The sequence below is a fragment of the Camponotus vicinus genome, unplaced genomic scaffold (assembly GCF_025532165.1).
Source record: "Camponotus vicinus isolate PSW18456_S1 unplaced genomic scaffold, iyCamVici1.0 SCAF_6, whole genome shotgun sequence".
NCBI classification, from domain to species: domain Eukaryota; kingdom Metazoa; phylum Arthropoda; class Insecta; order Hymenoptera; family Formicidae; genus Camponotus; species Camponotus vicinus.
This window is the reverse complement of record NW_028141978.1, coordinates 8,050,287-8,065,996: the sequence shown is the minus strand read 5'-3', so window position 1 is coordinate 8,065,996 and position 15,710 is coordinate 8,050,287. Positions and strand designations below refer to the sequence as shown.

General features: G+C 25.6%; 1 pseudogene across 1 annotated transcript; it reads left to right on the top strand.

Annotated features, from left to right (window-relative positions):
- Positions 1 to 2,011: 2,011 nt before the first annotated feature.
- LOC145973198 (aminopeptidase N-like) lies at positions 2,012 to 15,654 on the top strand (annotated as a pseudogene). Its single transcript, XR_014439386.1, has 12 exons — positions 2,012 to 2,027; positions 2,950 to 3,433; positions 3,561 to 4,037; positions 4,167 to 4,350; positions 4,621 to 4,771; positions 5,204 to 5,285; positions 5,796 to 6,160; positions 12,792 to 13,039; positions 14,397 to 14,623; positions 14,780 to 15,106; positions 15,222 to 15,291; positions 15,511 to 15,654. The product of XR_014439386.1 is annotated as an aminopeptidase N-like (transcript).
- Positions 15,655 to 15,710: the final 56 nt, after the last annotated feature.

Here is a 15,710-nt window from a genome sequence, read left to right as displayed (position 1 = left end):
CTTCTCATATAATCGATAAGTGATCTCATAATATTGGTATAAATTTATCGACGTTCACAAAGCTATTTTGAAAATTCATAGTACATATTTCAGAGCCATAACTGAATAGAAAAATAGCAGCAGTAAGCACTTAGAAATTAAAAAAATATTATACATATTTATTAAAAATTCGTAACTAAATTTTATTGCGTCATAATGTAAAATTCTCTATCAAATGTTATCGAGCATTTTCAGCATTCCAACATCTTATATTAAACCATTCTACAATTTTTGCGTACTAGAATGGACGATGTGAAGAAATTTAATTACTGTGTCAATATTGTTTTCTATGCATTAATATAAAAAAATTTCTCTGTTTATTGCTTAGTCGTTTCACTGTTAAAAATAAACCATTAAGAAATTCGAAAAATTAAATAAACATTTTTTAAGCAAGGGAATAAATATACTATTATTTGCAATCATTTATTACTTAGTTGTTCTGAGTTAAAAGCAGAAAATGTGCAATTTAAATTTATTGAAAATTTTATAGACATTTAAATCATTCCGTCAATGTCACAATTAACTGTATATTGCTTTATATTATAACGACTAATTGATTTGTAATCGAAATTTTATAAATCTATCTTGTGGCTACTATGCATGACGATGCATGATGAAAGCTACCCCTAATTTCTATAATTAATAATTTAGAATCAATTCTATGTGAAAAAATGGATTTTTAGCCTCTATAGCGATTAAATGATCGAATATATTAATTTGCGTACAAATTAATGCCAAATAGGAAATATAGTGTAAAATTTTTTAATGATTCGAATATTTTAATGACAACTCTTACGATATGGACAACTCTTCTTTTATTTATTGTACATTCCTAGACTTTGTATTAAATTCTGGAATTTTCTGAAAGAGATAAAGATATAATGTAAAATACAGAATATGTTTATCTTATATATCGAATGTACACGCGATTTCTCAATTAATTTTATCTTGCGAACGTTCCAGAAAAATGATCGTTACAAATAAAAACTTTAAATATGAAAACGGAATACAAGGAATGTATACAAAAAGACAGCATATAAAAACAAATATATACATATTAATTTTTATCAATATGTAAAATTCCTATGTTATATACACATATAATCAAGGTGTGTGTGAAATATTTACATGACGCGCGCGCGCACACACACACACACACACACACGCACACACACACACACACACAATGTATCTTGTATTTACTATCAGGTATGCCGACAGTGCCGTCAGTTTATAACAACCTTTTGAAGCGATAGGATTGCTGTCGAATGTTTATTTGGAATTAAACTTAACTTAAACGTCCGGTTCAACAAGTAGGGTAAGACTTTAGATAAATTTACAATAAAATACTTATAAATCTTCTTTTCTTTGAATATACAGGGTGTCCCTGAGCATGTGCTCACGCACTTGTGAGGAGGTAGAGCGCAGTAAATTAAATAAAGAAATCCTATTCCATGTAACGATTTTTGTAATAATAATAGAAATATTAATTATTGAAAGTTCATCATAGTTACTTTGAAGGTCAATTTTAAGATTGACAGAGGCACTTTCAGAAAAAACGTTTGATACAAAAGTTTCTTATTTTTTCACGTACAATTCGAATCTGTAATAAAAAGTACCATATTCCCCAAAAAAAATTCAACTTCCGATCCGGATGGCGTATTTCCGGTCGGAATCAAAAGTTGAAAATATCACCATTTCTTTATTTAATTTACTGCGCTCTACCTCCTCACAAGTGCGTGAGCACATGCTCAGGGACACCCTGTATATATATACAAAAATACGTTGAATAATGAGCTATTTTATTTCTTAAAAAAGACATTCCTTTTCAATATTCAAAACACATATTTCTATATTACAATTATTTTTATCTTTTGTAAATCATGTAGTTAATAAGAAGATATTAAAAGAAGATATTAAAATATTAATATATTGTAATAACATCATTTAATCATATTTTGATATAGAAAATATGAAATCTAAGTCAAGTATTTATTGACGTTATAATATTATTATATGCGTTTAATTTTACACCATAGCTATAAAATTATATTAAAAATATTTAATATTATCTGTATTTCGTTTTTTAAAATATCTTTTTTATAATGAATGTCTAAAGCCAATGTTCTCTTCTAATGTTACTTAAATAGAACATTTTAAATTAAATATGTAATGAACGTGAATGAGGAACGAGCAGTAGATGAATATTTTGTCCGAAAAAATGAATGTGACATGACATATACAAATATCGTCTTTTCTTCATATTTGATCCGAATTGTTATATCAATTAAGTTTCAAATAAACTTTATTTTGGTACATGTTTATTGTTCGTTCGTTTTTAATACATCTCTCACTTAATATTAGGAGAGACATATAAACTTTGAAGATAACATGTTAGTAAACATACAATCCATTTATAATATCCGCTATATTGAAAATATCTCTCCATTTCTCATATATTTTAATGCTTCTAAAAATTTAACATGTATATGTAAGGAAGAGATTAAAGTTGTTAAAACTTGTTATATATATAGAATACTAGAATATGAAAAACACAGAAATATGTAATTGCACTAGAGGAAATCGTAAAGATGAAACTGAACTTGAAATAAACAAATAAAAATTACTGTTTACTTTGTTTGTTCTTTTCGGAATTATCTAAACATGTTCTTTATGTTTTCCAATATTCATTTTCAAAAAAATTATCTAATATAACATTTCATTAAGTTATAATTACTTTTTATTAATGATTTCTTTTACTTATAAATAAATTGAATTGTGTTGTATCTTTCCTTATATAAATCTTATTTTCTTAAAAATTCATATAAATTCTCTTGAAGCTTTTTCACACAAAAGTCAATTGAATTGCACTCTGTGTACCTTGTTTCTAATAAGGAAACGTTTTTATAGATATCCGAGTGAAATTTAACATGACATTCATAAAACTCTTATTAAGTAGTAGTCTAATATACATTGCTACAGTGGCAACAATAATTTCTATTGATGAAACATCAGAAAGCGCACGACGCAGTGCATTAATCGATAAATTATCAACTTATATAATGCCATTACACTATAACATGGAGTTAAGATTAGTCAACGATTATTTCATTTGCGACTGCACAATTACTATTTATATTATTCATGCAACACAAAATATAAGTTTTCATATGCTGGATCCAATAAATAATGTAAGGATGTTGAAATTAACGCAAAATGACATTGAAATGAATGTTTGTAAAAACATATCAACAAATTATTATGAAAACAATATATTCGTGTTCAATTGCGAAAATATCTTGTTGCCTGGAATATACAATCTATACATAAGGGTTGAAATTCCAATTAATATCGTAAAAGACTCTTTCGGAATTTACATAAACGGGGATAAAGAGTAAGTAAAAAAATATATGAAATCATATGAAATAATATTGAAATAACAAATTCTATCTTTACGCATTCCGCGCTTATAATTGTCTAAAGTTAACCATTATTTAAAGCATATCGTTAAAATGTGGCAGGTGGTTAATCACAACAGGTATCCAATCAAAAGAACAGCAAATATTTCCGTTTTGGAATAAGCCCGGATTAAGAATTACTTTTAATATTTCCATAAAGCATTATCGAAGGTACAGAGCTTTGTCGAATATGCCGATACGAGAATCTAGACCGGCAGATGGTGATAATGTGTGGACATATTTTAACAAGATTGCTTCAATCCCCATAATTAATGTAGCATTTATGGTGTTTGATTTTCATCGGATCAACTTGAATGAGACTGTTAGCATGTGGTGCAGACCGCAACTAATACCGCATGTAAAATTTGCGCTATATGTTATTGAAAATGTTACTATGTACTTGAAAAATTATATATATCGGCATCATTCAGAGAATGTCGTTGAGGAGACCCTTGGTTCATCTGAAAGTAAAGTGGATCATGTCGCAATCTCGAATTTACAAGACGAAGTCAAACAGATTTTGGGATTCGTCTTTTACAGGTAATATATATATAATTATAAATAGATATATATTCTATAATAAGTTAAGGTATTTAATTAAAAATTATATTATTATCCGAAATTTTTCATACATTTATACAGTATATATATTAGTATAATGATTTTTAGAGAAACAGATATTACGTATAATGAAGAATTGGATACTGCCGCACGCAAAATGATAATTGCACCTTCAATAGTACGTAGGATAACACAAAAATATTTTGGGAATCTATTGTGTCCATCTCATTGGTTTCAATTATGGTTAAACGAAGGTTTTACTATATTTTTCCAAACAAATATTATCGATAAGGTTATTTTATTTCTTAAATATAAAGAAAATATGATTGTTCAAATTTTTTAAGTTTTCATAATTCTACACAAAGAAATTTAATAAAAAATAAGGAATGTATGTATTTATATTTAAATTATTGAGGAAAGAACAAACATTATTTTTAACAAAAGCAATTAGTGGGTGTGTAAAGCCAAATTGTATATATATATATATATATATATATATATATATATCTCAAGTCTTTTATTTTTCATTAATTATAGATTGATTATATTGAATTGCATTTAGGCTTTACCAAATTCCCGGTTAATGGATTTATTTGTAGTTCAAATTCAACACGAATTATTCGACTTAAACCCTTATTTCGTTATTAATTGTGCTGTAGAATATGATAGTTACCTGGAAAATTATTTATTTCCTTCTCTTTCTCATTTCAAAGGTACATAAATAACATTGAATGAATAAATTTTAAACATCTAAAAGTTAATTTCATGAAAAGTTAAATATGTAAATTATAAACAAATGTATTTGTAATTTAACTGTATTATTATTATCATATTTTATATTTCGTGCAATGACAGTATCAAAAGAATATGTAAAACTAAAAGCTAACTTCTCTTTTTTGTATAGTTTTTATTAAATTACATAATATCATATAATTTTTAAATTATAACTGTAAATATCTATCTACTATACTGAAATTAATTTTTTTACATATACTTAATTATTTACTATATAATTGTTACAATTAGTTGCAAACTTTGTTACAAATTTAGTTTTAATTAAATGCTATTTTAAAACTTATGTATTACGAAAAGTATTTTAAATTATAATTTATTAAATCATTTTTTTTAAATTTCAATAATCATAGGTTCCATTTTATGGCGCATGTTAGAACAAATATTATCGCATAACAAATTTTCAAAAGTTCTCAACATATATTTAAACAATCAGTGAGTATTATATTGTAATGTAATATATGTATGTATATTGTATAGGAAGAGAAAATCTAAATATACATATAATAAGTTTGACAATATACATTCTTTTATTGTTTAAAAAATATGGATATTTTAAGAGTCATATTTATATCCTGTTATATATTTATAAATTTTTATCGAATAAATTTCAACTCAAGTTTTTTATAGTGAATAAGTGGTAGAGATTGATAGTTTCCGATTTATAAACAATTCAAACTAAGCAATCTTTGGCGAAACAGGTTTAACCAACTTGCGGATAATATAAAAATTACTTTAATTTTTGTAATAAAAATTAAAATAATTATTTATGCATATTAAAATTATATTGTAAAGTTTAAATATTTCTATGTTAGTAATAGTTTAATTTTTTATATATACATAAGTACGAAGAAAATTGTGTAAATTGTTATTTTCTTTTTTATGATGCTGATTATACATAGTGTTTAACATTATTAACATTTACCATCATGTTAAATCTTATAGTTACACTAAGTTTATGGAAAAAACTGCTGATAATTTATGGAATGCCATGCAAAGTGTCATAAATGAATGGGATTCCGAGTATCAGTTTAATGTGAAAAGCATAGTATATTCCTGGGCCATGCAGAAATGTTTCCCCGTGTTGGAGGTGATGCGAAATTATTCTAATAATATTGTAACTATATCAGCACAATTTCACAACAAGTTTGATGAGCAACACTATTATATACCTATTACGTATATTATATATATTGCGAAGTCCAATTTTACTGTAACTTCGTCAAATATTTGGTTAACACCATCGAATTCAAAAATTGAACTCTTTCTTGAGGAAGATCAATGGATCATTTTAAATTTACAACAAGCTGGTACAAATTCAATGATAAATTTATATTTAATTTGCCTATATATATATATATATATCGATTCCTCACAATATTCCCGAAAAAATTATAATAGTAAGATAGCCAAAAATTGAGTAATTTATGTGATATTTTAAATTGATAAAAGATTACTTTAAGTTGACAAAATTTTGCAAAAAAAATATCTCGTAAAATATTTATTTTTCGACTATCTTACAATTTTTCGATTATCTTATCAATACTTTTATTATTTATCATATATTGTGTATAATTGTGTATAATTTCAACATTATGATAGCAGTCAAATTAATTTAAGTTTAAAATTTCTTCATTAAAGTTTTTCAAAATCATTAAATTACACAGGTCTACAAAAAATGGGGTCATGATTGTTGTTGGGCAGCTGGGGGTCATTTCCGAAGTAATTTTCTGCGTAGAATCCGAATCCGAGGTCAGAATTGGCCCATCACGTCAGGATTTTGAGATATTTGAGGTTATATACTCGAAAAATGGCTTTTTGGGCTACTTTTGAGGTTATGTACAGGACGCACAAAATTTTTTAGCTCTTTTCTTCTAATTGCATCATTTAGTACTACTCTTTCCCTTCAAAATGAGCTGTCGAATGGTCATCTACGATTTTTCCTTGCAAAGTTACGGCCATTTTAAGATGACATGATGAATTCCAAACCCTGCGCCGTTATAGCCCAACAACCTCATGAGCATTCACATTAAACCTGTAAACTTTGAACTATAAACCAGAAAACCTGGACTGAAAACTGTATATATGGGTTTGATGGAGAATCTGAAATCAGATTTTGAAAATTCAAGATGGCGTAAAATGGCCGTAACTTTGCAAGGAAAAATCGTAGATGACCATTCGACAGCTCATTTTGAAGGGAAAGAGTAGTACTAAATGATGCAATTAGAAGAAAAGAGCTAAAAAATTTTGTGCGTTCTGTACATAACCTCAAAAGTAGCCCAAAAAGCCATTTTTCGAGTATATAACCTCAAATATCTCAAAATCCTGACGTGATGGGCCAATTCTGACCTCGGATTCGGATTCTACGCAGAAAATTACTTCGGAAATGACCCCCAGCTGCCCAACAACAAAACCTTGTAGACCTGTGTTATCATTATATATAAAGTTTTAATTAAAAATAATGAAGAAACATATCAAATCTAACACACACACATAAAAATAGAAAACAAAACCATCTTTAAATATAATAATACATTTAATATCGAAATATCTTTCACATCTCGAAATATGTTGAATCAATATATGTAATTTTAAAATCTCTAATAATCTACTAAGCAATTTATTTTATAATAGGATACTATCGTGTCAATTATGATACCGAGAATTGGCGAAAAATTGCGCGATACTTAAATTCTGAAGAATACAGCAAAAATATGTAATTTGCAATTAACAATTCCATATTTTTTCTTAAAAACAACTATGTGTTTTCTTTACACTAATTGATTCCTCTCATTATTTTGTACGTAAAAGTATTAAGGTAAGATAATCGAAAAATGAATATTTTACAAGATATTTTACGGTTTATGTAAAATTAAGAAATTATTTCAAGCCTCATAACTCAAAAAGTACTTAACGAAAAGGTACTTAATTATAGTGTTTTGGAAAGCTCTCGAGATAAGCTACAAGAGTGTGCAAAAATATATAGGGTGTTCCATTAAAAAAAATTGAAGTGACCTTCACATGACCTTCAAATGACTCTTCAAGGTCAAACCAATGGTACCGTCTTATGGCCCCTTTGAAACCAAACAACTTTTGCCTGAAACATTTTTTTCTAAAATGCACCGTTTGTGAGATATTTAGGGGTTTCCACACTTTTGACAAACCCTGTATAATAATTTAATGTATTTAAATAAAAATTTATATTAATATATCTAAAATTTTTCATACATTCATACAGCATACATATTAGTATAATGATTTTTAGAGAAACAGATATCATGTATAATGAAGAATTGGATACTACTGCACGCAAAATGATAATTGCACTTTCAGTAGTACGTAGGATGATACAAAAATATATTGGCAATCTGTTCAATTCATTTTATTGGTTTCATGTATGGTTAAACGAAGGCTTTATTGTGTTTTTCCAAACATATATTATCGATGAGGTAATTTTATTTTTAATTCTATTTTTAAATATGCAGTCCAAGTAATTAATAGTACGACAATGTATACAGAAAATTCTTAAATAATTGTGTAAATTTTTTTGGATGTTTTTTTCAATTAAAAATTATGCTAATTCGAATCGTATGATTACTCGAGTCTTTTACATTTTTATAAATTTAGAGAAATTTAATAAGAAAATAATATAGTTTAAAACTAACATTATTAACACAAATTTTAATTTCATAAGAAATAAATGTCAGACGCGAATGCTAATGCGCCATACGCCTGGCTGAAACATGGCGTTAATAATTATTAGTAATAGATATTTGTAAGCAAAATGAGAAGTATGAAGGTGTGATAGAAGTATAGAGTCTGAATAGCTTAGTCGGGGGTAAGAGCAATCGTTCGGCAAGCGAAAAATTCGAGTTCGATTCTCGGTTTAACTTCGCCCCATCATTTTTCTCCCCGACGTTTCTTCAGAAGTGCAAAGAGGAATTTATGAAAAATCGCGGATTAAGACTCAATTATACATTTAGTATATGGATCAAGAAAAATTTATGCACCGTATACAATTAATCAATTTCATCGAAAAATTAATTTTCAAAAAATTATCATACATAACATATTATCATATGTAACACTACGCGTTTGACTCTTCTTTGCTGCGAAATTTAAATTTGTGTTATTTATATTGTTATTTATATAAAGCTTTTTAATCCTTAATTGTTAAAATTATTAAGGAAAAACTTCTAACCTACAGTCACTAAACAAAAATCCTATAAATATATTTTTATGTAATTATAACAACATTTAATTTTTTAAACCATATCACACTTAAATATAAAAACACGATTTGCTATATTTTAATTTTTTATAATGTGCTAAATATAAATTATGTTTAGCAGCAGCGATTGTTTATGATTTTTTTATGTGTGTTAACAGCTTCTCGATTAATTTTACTTGAGTTCTATTTTTAGATTGTTCCAGATTTTCGGATGATGGATTTGTTTATAGTTCAAATTCAACATGAATTACTTGATCTTAATACTTATGTCAATTTAAGCTCTGTAGAATATAAAGACGATACTGAAAATTATATATACACTTTTCTTTCTCGTGTTAAAGGTATGTACATATATAACATTGTATAAATAAATAAACAAATAAACTATAATTCAATATTATAAAGAAATGAACATCATAAAGAAATAATGTCAATATTATAAAGAAATCAGAAAAATCAATTATAAATAAAGTTATTTGTGTGTAATTCACAATTTATTTATTTACTATTTATTTATATCATTACTATTTATTTATATCATTTACTTTTTTATTATTATTTTATTATAATATTTTATTACAAATTAATTCTTGACAATAAGAAAAAGATATCAAAAACTTAAGCCAATTTCCTTATATTGTTTTCTATTATAACTGCACATGTTACAATTGCAAAAAGAATATGAAATGATATAAATATGATTTTGTAATGATCTAATTTATTAAATTTAAATTTAGATTTTTCCTAGACATATTCGAACAATTGTAATTACTGTATTTCAGAAATTAGTCTTTATTTTTGAGTATGTAAATAGTTCATCAATGTCAATATTATTAAATTATTTTATTGTGCAATAATTCATCTCCATAAAGTTTACTTCTATTACATAGTCTCCTTATCAGTATAGTCATAGCATTTTGATTGATGAGAACGTGTTCAATATCTTGCATAAAATCTGTTTTCTTTTTTTTTAAATACGTCTATGGGCATCATGGTATTTGTCATGATTATGTGCCTATAATGAACTAAATTGAATGCTATATCTGCGTAATAGGAGACTTTCTTTTTGGTCTCACATTTTTATATAAAGTTATAAATGATTGCACTGATTGTTTTAATAACTTAATGTTACTCAATTGGCATATTCTGTAAATATCTTCTATTCTAAAAGTATCTCAGCTGAGCTTGTATTTTCATGGGAGTTTCATCGAAATGCCTGTATATGGTAGATATACGTCTATTAATAGTTTGTCAACAAAAAGATATTCAGATAAAATTGATTTTTTTTTATTCAACCAACTCATTCCATTTAAGAAACAGCTGATTCGATATCTTAGTTAGATTCTATAAATAAAATAATAAAAAATGATCGTACATTTTTTTATGTCTGTTTTCACTTTTTCTTATTTTATTTTTTTCCTTTTTAATTTTTAATCTTGTTATGTATTGTTTATCTCTCTTCTTTCTTATCTTTTACTTTTTTTTAATTCTATTACTATCACGACCAAAAAGAATTTCAGGTAAATAAAATTTATGAAATTTATCTAATCGTTTATACCTTTTATGTGTTATAATTATTATATCTGTTTTTCATTGGAATATACTTAACATTTGTTTAACTTTTATTAGATAGATTTAAATACGCAAACTTTGTTACCTAATTTTAATTTAAGATTTATTTATGTAACGAACTTGTAAGCAATACAATAGAAGCATTTTAAATATATTATAATAAATCTATATATTATCTAATAATATTATAAATCATTTTGTATTTGTATCATTGTAGGCTCCATCATATGGTGCATGTTAGAACGAACATTGTCGCCTGGTATATTTTCAAAAGCTATCAACATATATTTGAACAACCAGTAAGTATAATATATTGTAATATAATGATATAAATACATCATAGCAAAAAAGAAAACCGAAATATATAATAAATTTGTTGCAATATATTTCCTTTTTTATTGTTTAAAAGAGATACATATTTGAAGATTCAAATTTACGCTGTTATTTTATATTACAAAAGAAAAAAAATATATATAATATACATATATAAATATATAAATATATGTATACAGGGTGTCCTAAACTTAACGAATCAGCCGTTAATGGTAGATTCCTGAGATCATTTGGAAACGAAAATCTTAATACCAAAATGTTGAGCACGATGTAGTTTCGACGCTACAAAAGATTAAAGATTACCAATCGGCTCGTTACGTTCACCTATGCTCAGGGACATAGCGCATTAAGGGGCCCGCGTACAGCGCGATAATGTCGATATCGATAGAGGGATGAATATAAAATAAAAAATAGGTTTCTGCAGTGAGCGCGTTGTGTTTCCCATGCGATAGTAGTCAATAGTTTGGACATTTTTATAAAATCTTCCTTAACATTTTGGTATTAGAATTTTCATCTCCAAATGATCTCAGGAATTTACCATTAACGGCTGATTCGTTAAGTCTGGGACACCCTGTATATGTATATATATATATATAATATTATGTTATAATATAATAATATTATAATATAAGTCTCTCTAGATATATAGAAATTTTTAAATTTTAATATAATTTAATATATGTGTGTATATATATATATATATATATATATATATATATATGTATATAATTATATCAAAATTTAAAAATTTCTATATATCTATGAGACTTATATTATAACATTAAAATGTGTAACTATAAATTATGTAAATTATGATTTTCTTTTTCATGATGCTGATCAATTATACACAATGTTTAATATTATTGCTACAATGTTAAATCTTATAGACATGCTGAGCCTTTGGAAACAACTTCCGATAATTTATGGAATGTTATGCAAAGTATCATAGATGAATGGGATTCCGAATATCAGTTCAATGTAAAAAGGATGATATATTCGTATGCTATGCAGAGATGTTTTCCCACATTGGATGTGATGCGAAATTATTATTACAATATTATAAAAATAACTATATCAGCACAATTTTATAACAAGTTGGATGAGGAACACTATTATATACCTATTACGTATATTATATATATTGCGAAGTCCAATTTTACTGAAACTTCGTCAAATATTTGGTTAACACCATCGAATTCAAAAATTGAACTCTTACTTACGAAAGATGAATTGATCATTTTAAATTTACAACAAGCTGGTAAAAATTGAATGATAAATTTATATTTTACTTGCATATATATATATCGATTCCTCACAATATTACGTAAAAAATTATAAGAGTAAGATAGTCAAAAATTGAACAATTTATGTGATATTTCAAATTGATAAAGGATTACTTTAAGTTGACAAAATTTTACATAAATCGTAAAAAATATCTCGTAAAATATTTATTTTTCGACTATCTTACAATTTTTCTATTATTTTATCAATACTTTTATTATTTATCATATATTGTGTATAATGTCAAAATTATGATCAATCAAATCAATTTAAGTTAAAAATTTCTTACACATTAAAGTTTTTCAAAATCATTAAATTATCATTATATATAAGGTTTTAATTAAAAATAACGAAGAAACATATGAAATCTAATACACACACACACAAAAGTAGAAAATACAAACATTTTTAAGTATAATAATACATTTAATATCAAAATATCTTTAACATCTCAAAATATGTTGAATCAATATATGTAATTTTAAAATATCTAATAATCGACGAAGCAATTTATTTTATAATAGGATACTATCGTGTCAATTATGATACCGAGAATTGGCGAAAAATTGCGCGATACTTAAATTCTGAAGAATACAGAAATATACATGTTCTCAATCGAGCGCAAATTATCGATGACGCCTTCCATTTTGCAATAGAGAAAAAACTTGCATTCTCCATATTTTGGGAACTCGTTTATTATTTGCGAAAAGAGAAAGATTATATAGCATGGTATCCTATGATCAAAGCTTTCGAATTTATGTCGAATATTTTCGTACTCTTAAAATTTTACCCTCAATTCCAGGTAAACACAATAATAAATTTTATCATATTTTCTATTAAGTCAATGCATAATATATATCGCAATTTCATATATTATAATAGTATAAATAATTCTTAAAAAATTAGATACATGCAGAGAATTGAAAAAATGAATTTAGTTGTATAATTCCTTCTTCGCCAAAATTCAAAAATCTAATTTCAAAGGACTTATGTAAATTTAAAAGTCTCGTTTTCTAAAATTTAATAATTACATGTTATAAATTTTGGACTTTTCGTATTCCGTATTTCCTATAATACTAATATTGTGTAGAATTTATATTTTAAATAATATAATTTACGATATTTAATTTTATAAAACTATAGATTACGATTACAATTACAATTATTTTCGTTATATTTATTTTCTTTTGTTATAAAATATTTATGGCGGATGTTAAAAGCTTGGAAATATTTTGCATAGACTGTTATACTTTTAATTTTGTTAAATTTTATACAAAATATATTAATCCATTTTCAAATGCTTGTTTTTTTAAAGAATTTGTAAATGATTGTTTTATAAAGAAAATTTACAAATTTGATATTTTTAAAACTGATATTTGTATGACATGCAGCATATTTAAATTAGATCAATTGAAAACAGATGATCGCGTAGCAAATTCATCGATGTATCAATATATACGGAGTTATATCACATTTAAATACATATATTATTGACATATATACAGAATATCAGGGCAATCTCATCCCAAAATGTAGCTCGTGTAGCTTAGCTCGAGAGCTTTTCAAAACACTATAATAAAGTATTTTTTCATTAAGTACTTTTCGAATTATGAGGCTTGGAATAATCTCTTAATTTTATATAAACCATAAAATATCTAGTAAAATATTCATTTTTCGATTATCTTACCATAATACTTTCATGTACAAAATAAAGATAATCGAAACATGAATATTTTAACTAAATATTTTATGGTTTATGTAAAAATTAAGAAATTATTTCACGCCTCATAACTCGAAAAGTACACGATAAAAAAATACTTTATTATAGTGTTTTGAAAAGCTTTCGAGGTAAGCTGCAAGAGCTTTTTTTGGGGAAGAGACATTGCCCTGACACCCTGTATATGTGTGTTTGTGTGTGTGTATGTCAATAATAAATATATTTAGATGTGGTATAAATTATTTATATCATTATTCAAATAAATAATAAGTTAATTTGAATATTGTAGTATATACATAGTGGGTGCTATACAATTTTATTAAAATAAACACTTGTTAAAATAAAATTTTCTAGTAAAAATACGTTTACATTTGCACATATATTATATTTATTTCTGTAAATAAAATGAAAGAAATAAAAAGATGTTATATTTTTTGCCGAATTTTAGGAAAAATTAAAGCTTGGATTTATAGCATGGAAACTTGAAATAGATTTGTGGCATAACGAAAATAACGCTGATGATAATTTTGAATGTTTAAAGCAGGAACTCACAAAGTGGAAATGTATTATATATGATGCTTCATGCAGAATAAAGTCTTTTCAACTGATGCAATGGCATCTGAAAAATCCTGAACAAAAGTAATTCTTTTTGTGATACTTGATACCTTATAGAAATATTTTTTATATTGTGCATATGTTAGAGAAATTAATTATCACTTATGTCAAACATTATTTATATAATACTAGAACAATTAGCACAATTTCATTAGAAGATTCTTTTCTGGATTTTTGTAGATTTTTGCCCGGATGGAAAAGATGGATATATTGTAATGGTTTGCGAGAGGCAAGTTCCTTATGGCATACAGTTTTTAATAATTACATGAAAGAAATGGATCGTACAATTTTAGAATGTCTCGCTTACAGTAAAAATTCTGAAATCATAATCAATTATTTAGAGAAAAAATTACCAGAAATTTTTGTAAAGCATTTTTATAAACTACCTTTTGATCAACTTAACTCAACAGAAGCTTTAATTGCTAATATTTTTCTTTCTACTATTGCGAAAAATGCTAAGTTTATGCTTAAAGACATATTAAATATCTTCAAAAAAATAAAATACAGGTAATAACATTGCTTAATGAACATATATTACACACAGACAAAGATATATTACACACATAGGCACATGAAAATTTATTCAATTAATTATAATAAACGTATTGTTTTGTTCTCGTAGATCAGTCAGTAAGATTGCAACATTAATTGTTATAATTAACAATGTGTATTCCGAGGAACAATTAGACGAGGTAAATTTTAATGAATCAGAACTCCATACACTTATTATGTCTTATTATAAAATATATTTAATTAAATTTTTTTATATTAAATTTACTTTTCACTATAATATTGTAACATATTTTATATAATCTTCTTCTATAATTCTATTTATAATCATACTTCGAATGTGTGTTAATGAGGCAATTACAAAATCATTTATTGCTGACAATTGTTAAAATCTTTTTTAGATAAATGCATTTATCAGAAATGAGATTAGAGAATCCAGGTATTCCTTTGAAGCTCTTGATTATTTTGAATACAAGCTGGCAACACGGTGGTCGGAGATCGACAGACAGATAAAATATTTTCAGTTCTTATTCAGTTCTTATTGAAAAACTAGATTTATAAAACATCGAATTGTTTAGAAATATCACAAATATATCATGTT